Source organism: Nyctereutes procyonoides, unplaced genomic scaffold, assembly GCF_905146905.1.
Source record: "Nyctereutes procyonoides isolate TBG_1078 unplaced genomic scaffold, NYPRO_anot_genome, whole genome shotgun sequence".
Taxonomy (NCBI): domain Eukaryota; kingdom Metazoa; phylum Chordata; class Mammalia; order Carnivora; family Canidae; genus Nyctereutes; species Nyctereutes procyonoides.
The window spans coordinates 31,680,679-31,695,863 of NW_026575146.1; positions in this window are offsets into that span (position 1 = coordinate 31,680,679).

The following is a 15,185-nucleotide window of genomic DNA, read 5'->3' on the forward strand; positions in this document are numbered from 1 at the left end:
AAGATTTTTATTTATTTATTCATAGACACACACACACACACAGAGAGAGAGAGAGAGAGAGAGAAAGGCAGAAGCAGAGCCGGACATGGGACTCGATCCCAGGCCTCCAGGATCACACCCCAGGCTGCAGGCAGTGCTAAACCGCTGCGCCACAGTAGCTGCCCTAAAATTTAGTAGCTTTAAAGTAACATATTTATTATCTCATAATTCTAATGAGTCAGGAATTAAGATTTAGCTTGGTTGGGTATCTCTGCCTCAGCCTCTCTCAAAAGCTACAATCAAAGTGTGGATGGGACCATAGGCTCCCCTGAGGGAGAATGTGTATTCAGCTCATATGGCTTTTAGCTGGTGTCAAGTTCTTGCTGACTCTGGTTGAGACATCAGCTCTTTGCCATGTGAACCTTTCTACAGGGCACCTCACCCGAGGGAAGCCAACTTTCTTCAGAATGAGTGATTAAAAGGGCAAGAGAAGGAGCAATCCAGATGGAAGACACTGTCTCTTTGTTACCTAATTTTGGAAGTCACATTACATCACTCTTTCCAATTTCCATTCATTTTAAGGGGCTCACTAGGCCTAGCCCACACCCAAGAGGAAGAAATTACACAAGGGTACAAACATCAGGAGGCAGAGAATCATTGGGCAGTATTTTGGAGGCTTCCTACCACATCTTGTGAGGTGATCTGATAAGGAAAACACCTGGCATCTTGGACAGTCCCTCAAACTTAAGGTAGAATTTAGGCTCTTCGCCTTACTAGCTGCATGAATATGCACAAGTCTGTAGTATCTACTGAATAAATAAATAAATAAATAAATAAATAAATAAATAAATAAATAAATACTAATATACTGTACCTTCCCTCAGCTCAGCATATATAAAATGGACACAATAAACCATAACTCTTAGGTGAGTGGTTAGGATTAAACAGTATAACTTTTGGTTCACATATAGGAAGCACGCAGCAGATATTGTCCTATTCCTGGTAGAAATAACAGGTTGTTTGCAAATTCAAGAAAAACAGCTGTTCACAGTGACTGTCCCATGAACTTCCTGGGTTCAGCACTGGTGCCTTCTTGTAGAATAACCAACATATTTATATCTTCAGAATTCAGTAAAAGTGGTGGTTATTTTGGACCACTTTCTGTTAGAAGGAGAATATTATGACCCAACTGAAAGGAGATATTTTTTCTAAGTTTTTTTTTCTCTTCCTGGTACTTGAGTTCAGCCAAGATACAGCAATTCCTCATTATTCTCAGTTAATAGTTAGACCTCTAAATGGTCTACTTTGTACTTGGCAATGACAACACAATTGCAGTGTTTTGATAATTTCTAGATGTTAATTTTAGAAGGGGGCATGGACAAATGGGAACACATGCAGAAAAATGATCAGATTGATGAGTGGACTCTAAAATCAGTCACATATCATATTAAACATGAACTACCAGAAAAAGAATATTTAGCTTAGAGAAGGAAAGACTATTGCAGTTTATGTTAACTACCTTCAAATATTTTTAAATGTTGTATTGAAGAGAGATTATATTTATTTTTATTGTTTGGAAATCTAGAGCTGGGACAAATGTGTTGGGAAAGATTTCAGGTCAATGTAATGAAAATTTTCAGAGAGTGTTAAAATGCATGGAGCTGAATTAGAATCTTAGTTCTGCCTCCTACTAGCTGATCTTTTTTTTAATTAATTAATTTATTTATTTATGATAGTCACAGAGAGAGAGAGAGAGAGAGAGAGAGAGAGAGAGGCAGAGACATAGGCAGAGGGAGAAGCGGGCTCCATGCACCGGGATCCCAATGTGGAATTCGATCCCGGGTCTCCAGGATCGGGCCCTGGGCCAAAGGCAGGCGCCAAACCGCTGCGCCACCCAGGGATCCCCCTACTAGCTGATCTTAAGAAATTTCATTTATCATCTCTAAGACTTGGTTTCTGAATCTGTAAACTTAAAAAAGATCATATATTATTGATCTGCATTGTGCCATGTACTCAATACGTTGCTTTGTCTATGACATTGATAATGCTAAGGATGGTTATTCTTCTTTTACACATAAGGGAAGGACTTTGTGGCAGTAGGTTTCAACCTTCCGCTGAAGAGTTTCTTCAGAATTTGTGTTAGTGCCCGAGACTTGCTGGTACAGAATATTTTTTCCAAGTGAAGTTATTGCCATATTAGTGATCAAACCTGTCAGTATCACAATTTTATTTGCTTTATAGTCTATCAGTAGAAATTGAAAATGAGTACTGGAGTAGGCTTTTAAAGCCATAATGGGGATGCTGAAACATTAAGGGTGTGTGTGTGTGTGTGTGTGTGTGTGTGTGTCCAATATTAGAAAATTATGAGAGCTTAGATTTTTTTTTTTTTGGTAGCCTTGAAAAGGTCACCTGATCTCTTTAAATATTAGAAGTTCTCCTATGAAATGAGGAAACTGTGATAGATAGTTCCTCTTCATTTCACATATCTGCAGCTCTAAAAATAGACTGAAAATTACTACATGAGTCAGTAATGTTAAATTAATCAGTTTCCTTAGATTTTATGTCTTGCATTTACATATCATAATTTAAATGAAATGAAATGTCACTGTTTATTCTTATTTATACTTATCAAATGTAATGTTCTTCTGACATTCTTCAGGTTACACAGGATTTATTCCATAGGGATTTGAGTGGAGAATAACATATATTTCATTTTGCAAATACAGTGATTTCAGCCAAAAGTATGACTACACAATTTAAAATTTAAAACATTATAGGATGTTTGCTATCTTAATATGTATTTTAATTTTATTTCTATATTACAAAGAAGCAGTGAGGTAGAACTACATAAAAGAAAGGAAAATGAGAAGAAAAAGGATTAGAAGTCTCTAAACATAGAAAGCAAAGAGATCCAACCCATTTATAATTGGAGTCCTCAGTAAAGAAAACTAAAATTGAAGAAGAAACCCCATGATTACAATTATAATTCAAGATTTTTTAAGAAATAACAAATATTTGAGTCTAAATATTTTAAAAATGTGCAATACTTTGAAAAAATTATCCAGAATGGTCAATACTGAGACATTATTAGACTTGAAAGATAAGGAAAGTATCCCTTTTCTACCAAAGTAAAAGAAATAAAATTCTCCTAGAGTAAGAAGAGCATCAGACTGACCCACACTTTCCCCACTGCAACATTCAATGTCATTCAGTTGAATAACATCTAAAAAATTTGATCAAAAAAAGTCAACCCGAGGAAGTCCCATCCAGCCAAATGATCCTTCTGGTTGTAAAATACTATATAGTAATTTACATGCAAAGATTCCCTTGAGCTCTTCTGAGAAAACTATTAGAGGGTTAAGTTCAGCCTACCAAGTGATGAATAAAGAAACTATAGCAAAAGGACTATGTGAGTACTATATATAAATGTTTACAACCAAAATATATAGAAAACATTTATATAGTATTTCCTTTTACTAGCCACTGTTCTGAATTCTTGACATGTATTAGCTATAGATATTAGAGTGATAAAAATGTAAATATAATATGCTTTCCTAATTTACACATTTGCTCCACAATTTAAAGGTAGGGCTTAGAGAAGGTTTGCAGTTTACTTCATGTAAATGTGGGGATCCAATGACTTAATTTTAAACAAACTGAAATAAATCAACTATGCAAATATAAATTGATTTAACCAAACAAAATAAAATACTACAAAATATAATATTGACTAAATTTGGATGGAATGAGGGGAGATTAAGAAAAAGACATAGGGTAGGGTCAGAAAACATATAGGATAGATAGAAGTATGATAGGCATAGTTTTTAAAATACCAGGCTGAAAATAAGATATAAAGTTATAAAAGTAATCTCTATAATAAAAATATAAAAAATAAGTGTTTTAATAAATACAAACATACATACCAAGCAAAGAAAAAAGACTATCTGCTGAAAGAGTTTTTAAAAACCGTAAAAACAGAAACACAACATAAAACATAGAACTAAGGGAAGACATAGGTTCATATTTATAAATATGTTTTAAGGGGATCCCTGGGTGGCGCAGTGGTTTGGCACCTGCCTTTGGCCCAGAGCGCGATCCTGGAAACCTGGGATGGAATCCCACGTCGGGCTCCCCGTGCATGGAGCCTGCTTCTTCCTCTGCCTGTATCTCTGCCTCTCTCTCTCTCTCTCTCTCTCTCTGTGTGTGTGTGTGTAACTATCATAAATAAATAAAAATTAAAATAAATAAATAAATACATATGATTTAAAAGAGATGACAAAATTTATTAAAAGAAAAAGATTTTCAGATTGAGTCACAAAGTGAAACGTAACTCTGTTCCAAGTACATGAGATACACCTAAGTCCTAAATGAAAGGTAGGAAATGTGAATAAGAGAACTAATATCAGGCAAATGCTAATAAACAAAAGCAAAGATTTTATACTATCAAAAATGTCATCATAACTTGTTACAGAACAATCTTTGCTTTGAGAATAGCTAAGAAGCAAGAGTCACACAAACACACACACACACACACACACACACAATCTGTTTTGAGACCCTGGAGAGCAAGGCATAGAAATCTCAGTGAGGATCAAAGATGTCAGGCAGAAAGGTGATAAGGAGAGAAAATAAAATATTCAGCACTATTTTTCTATTTGACATTTGTTAGTTCACAAGCTGCAGCTGAGGAGGTGAGAAACTGAACAGTCTCCAGCAGTCCTATAAGTATGTGAAAATAAAAATTGGACTTTAGGACGTTCCAAAGTGAGAGATTTCACATATAATCCACTCTTTCAGATAAGAATCCTACTGGGCTACACTCTAAGAGTAAGGGGGAAACATAAATAGACCAACCCTCCTAAAGAATGAGACCCAATCTAGAAAAGGTTCAGTTCCCGATTGGATTAAGGTGATCTGCCTTCAACCTATTTGCCTTAAACAAAACGAAGTCTCTCTTGAGGAAGCTATATTATCAAAAACTTTAAATTATCCCTATAACTTTTTATTTATCTTTTATTTTTATATTTTTATATTCTTGGGGTCTTTTTTTATATATATACTTATTATCCCATGAACACAAAGGGAATAGGTTCCAGCAGCTCAGGCTCCTGTCCATTGGTTCTCACAAAATGTGCTTCTCTGGGTGGAGGAGGCTGGCACTTCAGTTGAATCCAAGTACTTTTTTTTTCTCTTCGGCTTCCTTCTTTTTCTGATCATTTCCTTTGTATGCTTCAGGAAGCTATCTTAGTTCTTTGAGTGCTTAATATGTTCACTTCATAAATTCTCTTGGCAAGAACCTAGCCCTTAATTTGATTCTTTACAGCAATGTTAACAGCGTGCTGGATAGCATTGTAGACTCTTCCAGTTTTGCCATGGTTAACATTTGTGGGGCATTCCTTTTTGAACAGTGCCCATTCTCTTGATGTCTACACTATCACCTTCTTATAGTTGCCAAAGGGACAACTCCATGTTTTCTAAAAGGCCTAGAGAAGATTAAAGCAGGCGCCTCTCCTCTTTCCCTTTCTGTTGATCATTTTAGTAAATTCCTGGAAGATGAAGGTTCTGGTGGAATAAGCCCTGTAACTTTTCATTTAAAATGTCTATAATGGGACACCTAGGTGGCTCAGCGATTGAGCATCTGCCTTCCGCCCAGGGCATGATCCAAGAGTCCTGGGATCGAGTCCCACATTGGGCTTCCTTCATGGAGCCTGCTTCTCCCTCTGCCTGTGTCTCTGCCTCTCTTGTGTGTATGTCATGAATAAATAAATAAAATATTTTTTAAAAATTTCTGTACTTTAGTGAAAAAATTACCAGGCAGACATGGAGACAGGCCATGTGACAAAAAAGCCAAGAGGAAAAACAACTGATAGAAACAGAACTACAGGAAATAGATATTTAAGTTAGTAGAGGCAAACAAAGATTGTGCTCTTCTGACTAGAATTTAAAAGATTATGTCAATCCTAAACACTCACAATTTATAAATAAAATAAATTACAAAAACAAAACAATTTTACAAAGGCAGCCTATAGCTGTGGAAGCTATGAGGATTAAATGGTCCTAAATTTTACAGGAGGAAAAATATTCAGAGGTGAGTAGATAAATCGCAGCTCAGGTTGTTTGTTTGTTTGTTGTTTGTTTGTTTGTTTTATATGGGGATTTGCCAGTTCTTGATGTGAGCTGAAGCATGTAGCTTGCCCAGATAGGCAGCAACAGTTAAAAGGAGAAACCAGTGCAGCTGTTAGCAGTCACTTGGGGGTAGAGAGACAAAATTAAAGGCTTGAGGTCTACAGATACACAACCATTTTCCACAAAAGACAGTTGCTATATTCTAACGATACATAAAAGGCTGAAATCTAAATTAAAACTAGTGAAATCTATTGCAGTTGCATACTTAGGAAACAAAGACCTGAAAACAGAAGAGGCAAGAATGAAAGCCATAGAAGATATGGTGTATTGACACTTGGATCAACAACCGTTTTTACTAAACAATGTTCAGTATACCAAAAAGTTGAGAAACCAGACCTCTGGAAGACCATTACTGCTGGGATAAAATCATTGGATGAATGTATTTGAGAAGTAGGTTATTTATACAATCTGGGGGAAATGTCTTCACATATTGTTTAGTAGTTACCAAGGGGAAAAATATTTATACAGTGAAAAAACCTAACTTTGCCTTTAAAAAATGACTAACATTAACATCATCAGCAACAAGGCAAAGGCATATTGTGTGTCTCTAGAAATTATATGCTAAGAAGGACACAGTATCTCTTATATAGTATTCCTTTCAGGATAGTCATAATCTGAATCCCATCATGGAAAAAAAGAGCAGACAATGTAATTGATGGACTTTGTACAAAATGTCTGACATATATTCTTTATAGAAAGCATTGTGTCAAAAAAAAAAAAAAAGAAAGCATTGTGTCTGTTCCAGCCTATTGAGAGTGATGTTCTTGGCTAGGCATGCCAAGATTGCTCTCACCGAGGGCTCAGTACTTACTTGTAGTGGAGCCCCCTATACATTCCTCCCAACACCACCAGGACCAATGTTGTGGCTGACTGGCCCTTATGGTTCTTATTATGACAACAGGACACAGCTTAGCAAAACCATCAGGGGACTTTGAAAAAACAAGATTTTTTACTAATAGGTGCTGGAGGATACACAGCAAGCCTGAGGGTCACACAGGTACGGAGAGAGGGAACGAGCATGGACAGGGGTTCTGCTCTTATTAGGGTCTGAGGATGGACTGCCTAGAGTTCCCGGGGTTCACTCTTTATTGGTGGATTTAAAGCATAAGAATGGAAATTAGGTTCCAGGAAGGGAAAAGTGGGGTCACTTAAGTGGTCAGTGATCTACATTACCAGAGCTTACTCAAGAGAGAACTTCATGGGTGGGGGTGACCTGGTTTCTTATCTAGTTATTTCACTAGTAGCGGTGCAGTACAGCTGGTAATGGTTTATTCAGAATGAATGTCTTTGAAATGGATGCCTCAGCAATCAAAAGCTTAATGTCAGGCACTTGCACTATACAAAGAAAGACTGAGAAACTTTCAAATTAAAAGAGATTAAAGACATATGACAAATAAATGAATGCATGATGCCAAAAATTCTATAAAGGACAACATTGAGACAATAGATGAAATAGTTTTGTATTCATGTTTAATTTTTCTGAACTTAATAGTTGTGCCATGTTTTATGCAAGAAAATGTCCTTTTCCTTAGGAAGCCTGCACTGAAGTATTCTGGGGTGAAGGGTCATGATATCTTACACTCTCAAATGTTTCAGCTGATATATAACGTGTATATATATGCGTGTGTACAGAAAAGAAGTTGTGACAAAAAATTACAACTTGTCACTCCAGGTGAGTGTGCATGGGAGTTCATTGTACTATTCTTGAATTTTCTTGCTGCTTAAATATTTTTTTTAATAAATGTCAAAAAAAGATCATGAGAAAATTCTGGAGAAGCATGTTATAAGAACAGAAGCAAACCAGAGGTAGCCTTTAGTTCTGCCATTTAGGTAAGATTATGCTCATTTTTGTGGCCCAGCTCATCCCTGATTGGAGACTAGTGATCTACTAGTGGATCTACTCATAGAATAAAGAACACTGGGTCTACTCAAAATAAAATTTGGATCTACTCAAAGAAATAAAGACTCCTGGAAATGAAATAAATGAGGGTAAAGATCTTTTTTTCTTATTATTATTTTTAATTCCTGTAAAACTCAATTAACCCTCTCAGATGGAAGCTGGCAAGCTTTTTCACAACAAATACTTTTCAGCCTTGAGGGCCAAATGGACATTGTTGCAAAACTCAGCTCTGCCTGGGTAGTGCTTGAACAGCCACAGAAAATACAACAAATAGGTGTGGTTTGTTCCAATAAAATTCACCCTTTAATCAACATAGTTTGTATTTGTGTCTTATTGATCTGCCTGTGGCTTCCCTAAGGTGCCACACTCCCTCATTCCTCCACGTAGTAGCTCTTACTGATCCCAGACTACTCACCTTTGGAACCTTTATCAATTCTTCAAGACTCAATTCACATGTCACCTCTTTTAAGAAATCTTTTCCAAAACTTTTATTCCTAACAGGCAGAACAGACGTCCTTGTCAGTATGATTCCACAGGAACTTATACCTCTTGTTTGTACCTCTGACTTGATTTACGACCCTGGGAAAGTATTTAATATCCCTAAGTCTCAGTATTCTCATCTACAAGATAATCATATTACCTAAATTATAGGGCTGTTCTGAGAATGCCTTTGCATTACTTAACAAAGAGACTGGGCCAGAGATAGCATTTAAACCATAAATGATGTATAATAATATTGTTATGATGATAGTGATTCCTTTGTCATACTACTTAATGATGGATAATATAGGCCAGAAGTAAATTTTATTCTGTTTTGCAATACTTGTATAAAATATGCTGCATTAGAAACTGTGTAAAGGAAAGTTATAATAATCTGATTAGGTCTATTTGGATTTTTTCATTATTTTGATAGCAATAAAATCTACTAAATCAGAAGAACATGTCTCAGTCAGTAAGATAGATGAAGATGCAGGTGAGATAAGGAAGGATAAATGTTATGGTCCCTGTAATTTCTCAACCACCAAAGTAAAGTAAGCCAAGAACAAAACTGGAAAGGAACCAAGTGAAGCAGGGTCCGAACGAGCTTGTCAGCTATAAACCATGATTGCACTAGACACAGGGCTCTGTTCATACCAAGGGGCATGGCAACTAGTGATGGACAGCACATGCTTGACAAATACCATGTTAAGGGAGTTGCCATATTAAAGTTTGGAAGGGATATTGAGTAGAGGTGATGAGCCTAGTGGTGAATAAAAGTGAACAACAAAATGCATTCTTGGGACTATCTTGGGTGTGTCATGTATCTATACATTCTTTAGTTGGTATTTTCAAGAGATGCATAAATAAAATGAGTATGGAGATACATGTTGCCTCATCTCTTGGTAGCTCTGAATAAAAAAAATAATAAAAACCCTAATTATATAATCACAAAAGACAAGATAAAAGCATATTTTCCTCCTTTCTTAACAGATTCAAAACGTAGTTGTATATAACTGTATGTACATTGGGCCTATAAAGGTATGTAAATAAACATAATGTTAAGCCTATAACATATTAAAATATAGTATGTTTGCCAATAAGAGCACAAAGGAGGCAGATAGGAACAAAGCTGAGTTGGACTTAACTATGTAATATTGGGTTTGTAATATTAATTGATTTGATATATAATATTTATAGATATAACAATAATAGCACAAAAGAGAGAGAAATAGAATAGTTATATAGGAGTCACGTATTTCTATATCTCACTGGAAGCAAGCCAGTATAAAAATAAAGCTGATTCTATAAGTTGAAATATATATATGGTAAGCTTGAGCAACCACTAATATATGGGTATGTGTATGTATATGTATATGTATAAGTATATGTATATGTATAGATAGATGATAGATATAGGAAAAATATTAAATAGGTTTAAATATTGCATTAGAAAACACTTAACACAAAGGAAAGCTGTAAAGTAGAAATACAGGAGCAAAAAGACACGGGACACATAGAAAACCAAGTCAAGTGGCAGGTGTAAATCTAATTGTATCAATAATAACATTAAGTGTGAATGGATTAAACAACCAGATAAAAATGCAGAGACTGTCAGACTGGATTTAAAAAAAAAACTGATCTAACTACATATTGTCTATAGGAGACACACTTCAGACATAAATGTTTATAACAGCAATATTCATAAGAGTCAAATGGTGGAAAGAACCCACAGATCTATTAGCTGATATTGGATAAATAAAATGTGCTATGTCCATTTAACATAAAAATGAATGAACTAAGGGCACCTGGGTGGCTCAATCGGTTAAGGATCCAACTCTTAGTTTCAGCTCAGGTCATGATCTCCGGGTCCTGAGATGGAGCCCTGAGTCAGGCTCTGGACTCAGTGTGGAGTCTTCTTGTCTCTCTCCCTCTGCTCTTCACTCTACCCTCCCAGACCCAGCTGTTCTCTCTCTGTTTCTATCTCTAGAATAAATAAAATCTTTAAAAAAACATGAACTAATAATTTATGCTGCAACAGGGTTGAAACTTAAAAACATGCTGAGTGAAAGAAGCCAGTCATAAAGACCATATATTATATATGTCTACTTATATGAAATATTCAATATAAAGAAATCTAAAGAGACAGAAAGTAGATTAATGATTGCTTAGGAATGGGAGTAAGGTGGAGAGATAGGGGGTTATATCTAAGGGTACATAATTTCTTTTTGGTGTGATGAATATGTTCCTAAGTTGACTATGGTGGTGATTGCACATATCTGTGAATGAATATACTAAAAATCATTAAATTGCACATTATTGGTGAATTATATGGCAGGCAAATGATATTTTAACAAAGCTATTTTTAAAAAATAATAGAAGGAGTTACAGAAAAATGAAGAACTAAAATTGAGAAATTCAAGAAAAGAAGATTAAACCTAATTCAGAATATTATTTTGGCCACAATTAAGAAATTTTTCCTAATTTCTTTCTGATAAAGAACAAGAAATTAGTATCACCACCCCACTATATAAAATCCACAATCCATTGTGTGCATTTTTTAGAAAAGTTTTTGCTTATTTATGAGAGAGAGAGAGAGAGAGAGAGAGAGAGAGAGAGCGCGCAAGTGGGGAGGGGCAAAGGTGAAAAGGAAAAAGAATCTGAAGCAGATTCCACAGAGTGGACCCTGACTCGGGGCTCGATCCCACAACCAGGAGATCATGATCTGAGTCAAAGCTGAGAGTCGGGCACTCCACCCACTGAGCCACCCAGGCACCCCTCCATTGTGTGCATTTTAAGTTATTAAATTTATACAGTTAAAAAGTAAAGTTAAAAGCACAATGATAATGCACAAGATTTCTTAGGCATATTTATGCATAGAGTAAAAGTAGAAGAAAATTTGGGGGCATAGTTCATGTTGAAGAGGAATTTCTAGGCCTTACAGGTTCAAGTCTAGGGGCATCCGGAGTTAGACTGCTGGCTTTTCTCTACCCATTCATTATTATCCCCAAAAGGAACAGGAGATCGATACCTGATAGTGATTTGAGGGGAAAAATTTATACTTGCTCTCCTCCATCTGTCTCTCCTCTCTCTTGAGATCTACCTGTGTCAGAAAGAAGGACCATTTGCTCTCCTCCTTCACGTGGTAAGCTGGCTCTGATTTTTTTGTCAGAAATTCTAGTCGGGGTACTGCTAGAGTGTCCTATGGCCAGATCCAAAGCTGGTGACTTTTGCATCTACTTCTGTCTGATTTCCATGTTTGTCTTTACTTGGTTCTGAACTTGGCTGGGGAAGAGGATGTTGCTTATTGAACCCCTTCGAAACCCAGCTGTTGAAAGCAGAGTTACTGCTATTCCGCAGCATGAGCCTGCCAGTTTAGTATCCTCAGGAGAGTCAGAGTTTTCCCCACCTTTCGGTCACTGACACCAGAAAACATGAGATTCACCTTCCTTATTAAAACTGACAAAGAAACGATCAAAACCAGTGTTTACCTCTTCATAAAGGAAATGAGGAGAGAGAACATGATCGGGGGAAGGAGGTCCCAGGGTCTTCAACTCCACTTGCAACATTTAATTCATTAAGCTTCTTATCACATATACTGATGCTTATTATGCCATTCCTAATACATTTTTGTGTGTCTGAAATATGTTCTAATGTTTTTTTTAAAGAAAAGAAAGGGCCCAACTGGACTCAAGATACAGAATGCTGTTACAGAAGGGGAAATTTGAGGACTTTAAGATCTTTATGCACACTATCTCTGCTTGCAAGTTTAGAAAAGCCAGAGAAGCAAGCCATGGTTTGCAAATGCTGGAAAAGTATATATTTCTATGTAAACATTTATAGAAACAATTGAGCAGAAAAGGGTTTCAAGCCCACGTGGTGACAATGCCTTAGCTTTGTGTATTGACGCTAAACCCAAAACCTCTATTCTGCTTGAAGTTTCATGTATTGTCACATGCAACAAATTAGAAAGCTGTTTAAAATAATTGCCATTATGTTTAAGATTATTTTTTCATTGTAAGGCTTGTAGAGGACGTTCATGTATACTTACTTTAAGACAAGCGGAATTGTCAACCACGAAGGACGTAGAGGGAAACAGTGAAAACCGTGCATTATTGCCAAAATTTTGCCTGAGTCAGTGCTTCTCTGGCTGCCTTTGGTAAAGGCCAGTCATTCAATTTTGAACATTTATACAATTTTCAGTTTTAAACATTTTTTTCAATATATCATTTTTGACTTTTAAAAATAAGCAATTAAAATCAGTTTCCAAAAAATCAAATAGAGAATGTGCAGATACACCCGAATCTATAATTCATCAGATTCGACAGGCACAAAATTATTCCATCCAATTATGTAAACATTTCTAAATGCCCTCTTTCATTCTGTACTTATCACAGAGACAGGTAAAACTATGGACCAGCACCGGCCTATGGACCCTTCTTTGAGTACAACTGAATAAAAATATTTAAAAAAAATAATAGAAGGAGTTACAGAAAAATGAACAACTAAATTGAGAAATTCAAGAAAAGAAGATTAAACCTAATTCAGAATATTATTTTGGCCACAATTAAGAAATTTTGTTGTTCACTTTATTCACCACTCGACTCATCACCTCTACTCAAAATAAAAAATAAGTCACTCTTTAATTTACTTTTTTCCTGCATTTATTTTTTGCTTTGATGGTAGTACACAAATACGCTTAATCTTGAGTTTAACATACTTTGACCTTTGTGTTTCTTCCTTTAAAGTATTTCAGTCTGGTTTTTCTTTTCCAGTTTTGTGTTATGCACTGAACTTTTTTTTCTCCCTTTTCCCTTTTGTCTTTAACACATTGCCCTTCACATCAGATTTCAACAGAAAATGGTACCTCTCCTCTTTCCTTCTCTTCAAAGATGACAGCATCCCTGAGATCAAACTGATCTAACAAGCAATATTCACAGATGATCTATTTACCTCAATTTCTACCTTTCTCCCTCCTCCCTCTTTCTTTACCTTAACAAATAGTAGTTGAATGTCTACTCTCTACCAGGAACTACAGATCCATTGATAAGACACCCCAGGTCCTTCTTCTCATGGTGCTCAGTGTCTACTAGGAACAAGTAATTTATTATCTAGAAGAGGAGTAAGTTCTACAAAGGAGAAATAGAGGCTACTTTGACAGGGTTCACATTCGTGATGAGACCTGCTAACCCATATAATTCTAGAAGACAAAGGTTAGATTTATTTTTAAGAAATGAATTATGTTTATATGTACCATCTTTGAAATGAAACTGTATCTTTTCAAAATGACATTTTAATTTTAAAAGTCTGAAATGAATGATTTCTTAAAAGTAATTTCAATTGGCTCAGCTTAAGGAACTGAGTAATTATCAAAAAAAAGATCTCTTAGCCCAAAGAATTTTTAAAATCAGATTACAACCTGATTTATACTGAAACACATTGATGTTTTTTCTTAGTATTTTTCAAAGATAAATAAATATCTATAATTGCATTAGTTTCAGCAATATGACCTTTCCAGCTCAATCCAACTGTTACTATTAAATTAGAAATATCTCTTGTTGAGAATTTCAATGATCAAACATATTGTCAATATTTAACTTTTTTTTTTCCTCCTATGTTTCAACTGAGTTGGCCAGTCTGAGATTTTTGGCAATGTAGTTCTTTCTTTAAAGCCATTCCTCACAATAATATCAGCTCTAAACTTTCACTCATCTCTATTGTTAAGGAAAACAGGGATGTTTTTACCCAGATATAAAGCAAACATATTATCCAGTTTCAACATGTAATATTTCATAAATGTAGCCTGTCTTAAAATTTTTATTATTATTATATTATTTATTATTATTCACTCATCTCTATGTTAAGGAAACAGATGTTTTACCATATAAAGCAACATTATCCGTTTCACAGTATATTTCATAATGTAGCCTGTCTTAATATTTATTATTATTATTATTATTTATTATTTCACTCATCTCTATTGTTAAGGAAAACAGAGATGTTTTTACCCAGATATAAAGCAAACATATTATCCAGTTTCAACATGTAATATTTCATAAATGTAGCCTGTCTTAAAATTATTATCAAATCATTCCTGCTCTTACTCTCTTTTTGAAGAAGTAGTAAAATTTCAAAATAATTTTGATGATTGACAGGAAGAGAACAAGAATATTATCTATATAACCAATGACGAGTCATCAGTAAATAATAGTACAAATGGAACAAAGTGATTTCTCTACTGCTAACGAAAATGACCATCTTGGAAAACCTCATAGTTTCTCTTGATTATATCAACAAGGTAGAGAAACAATAATTACCAGCATAGAATGATGACAGCAAGAATCCCAAGTCCGGGATTGATGAATCTATGCATCATTTTGAGGTATTCCATCCAGAAAAATACAAATAAATATATTCTTCAAAAAACTAACAACTGTGTTGTATATGAGATTGCTAACACCCAATAAAAAGGAAAAGGTAAATTTCAATCACCATATATGTGTGTGTATATTTATTAGTAATCTATATCTTTTTTGTAGAAAAAATCTAGATTTATTTATAAATCAGGCTTCTGAAGTGTTTTAAAATTCTGAGTTCAAATAAATTTTAACTCATGGTTTAAAAATTACTCATAACAAATTTT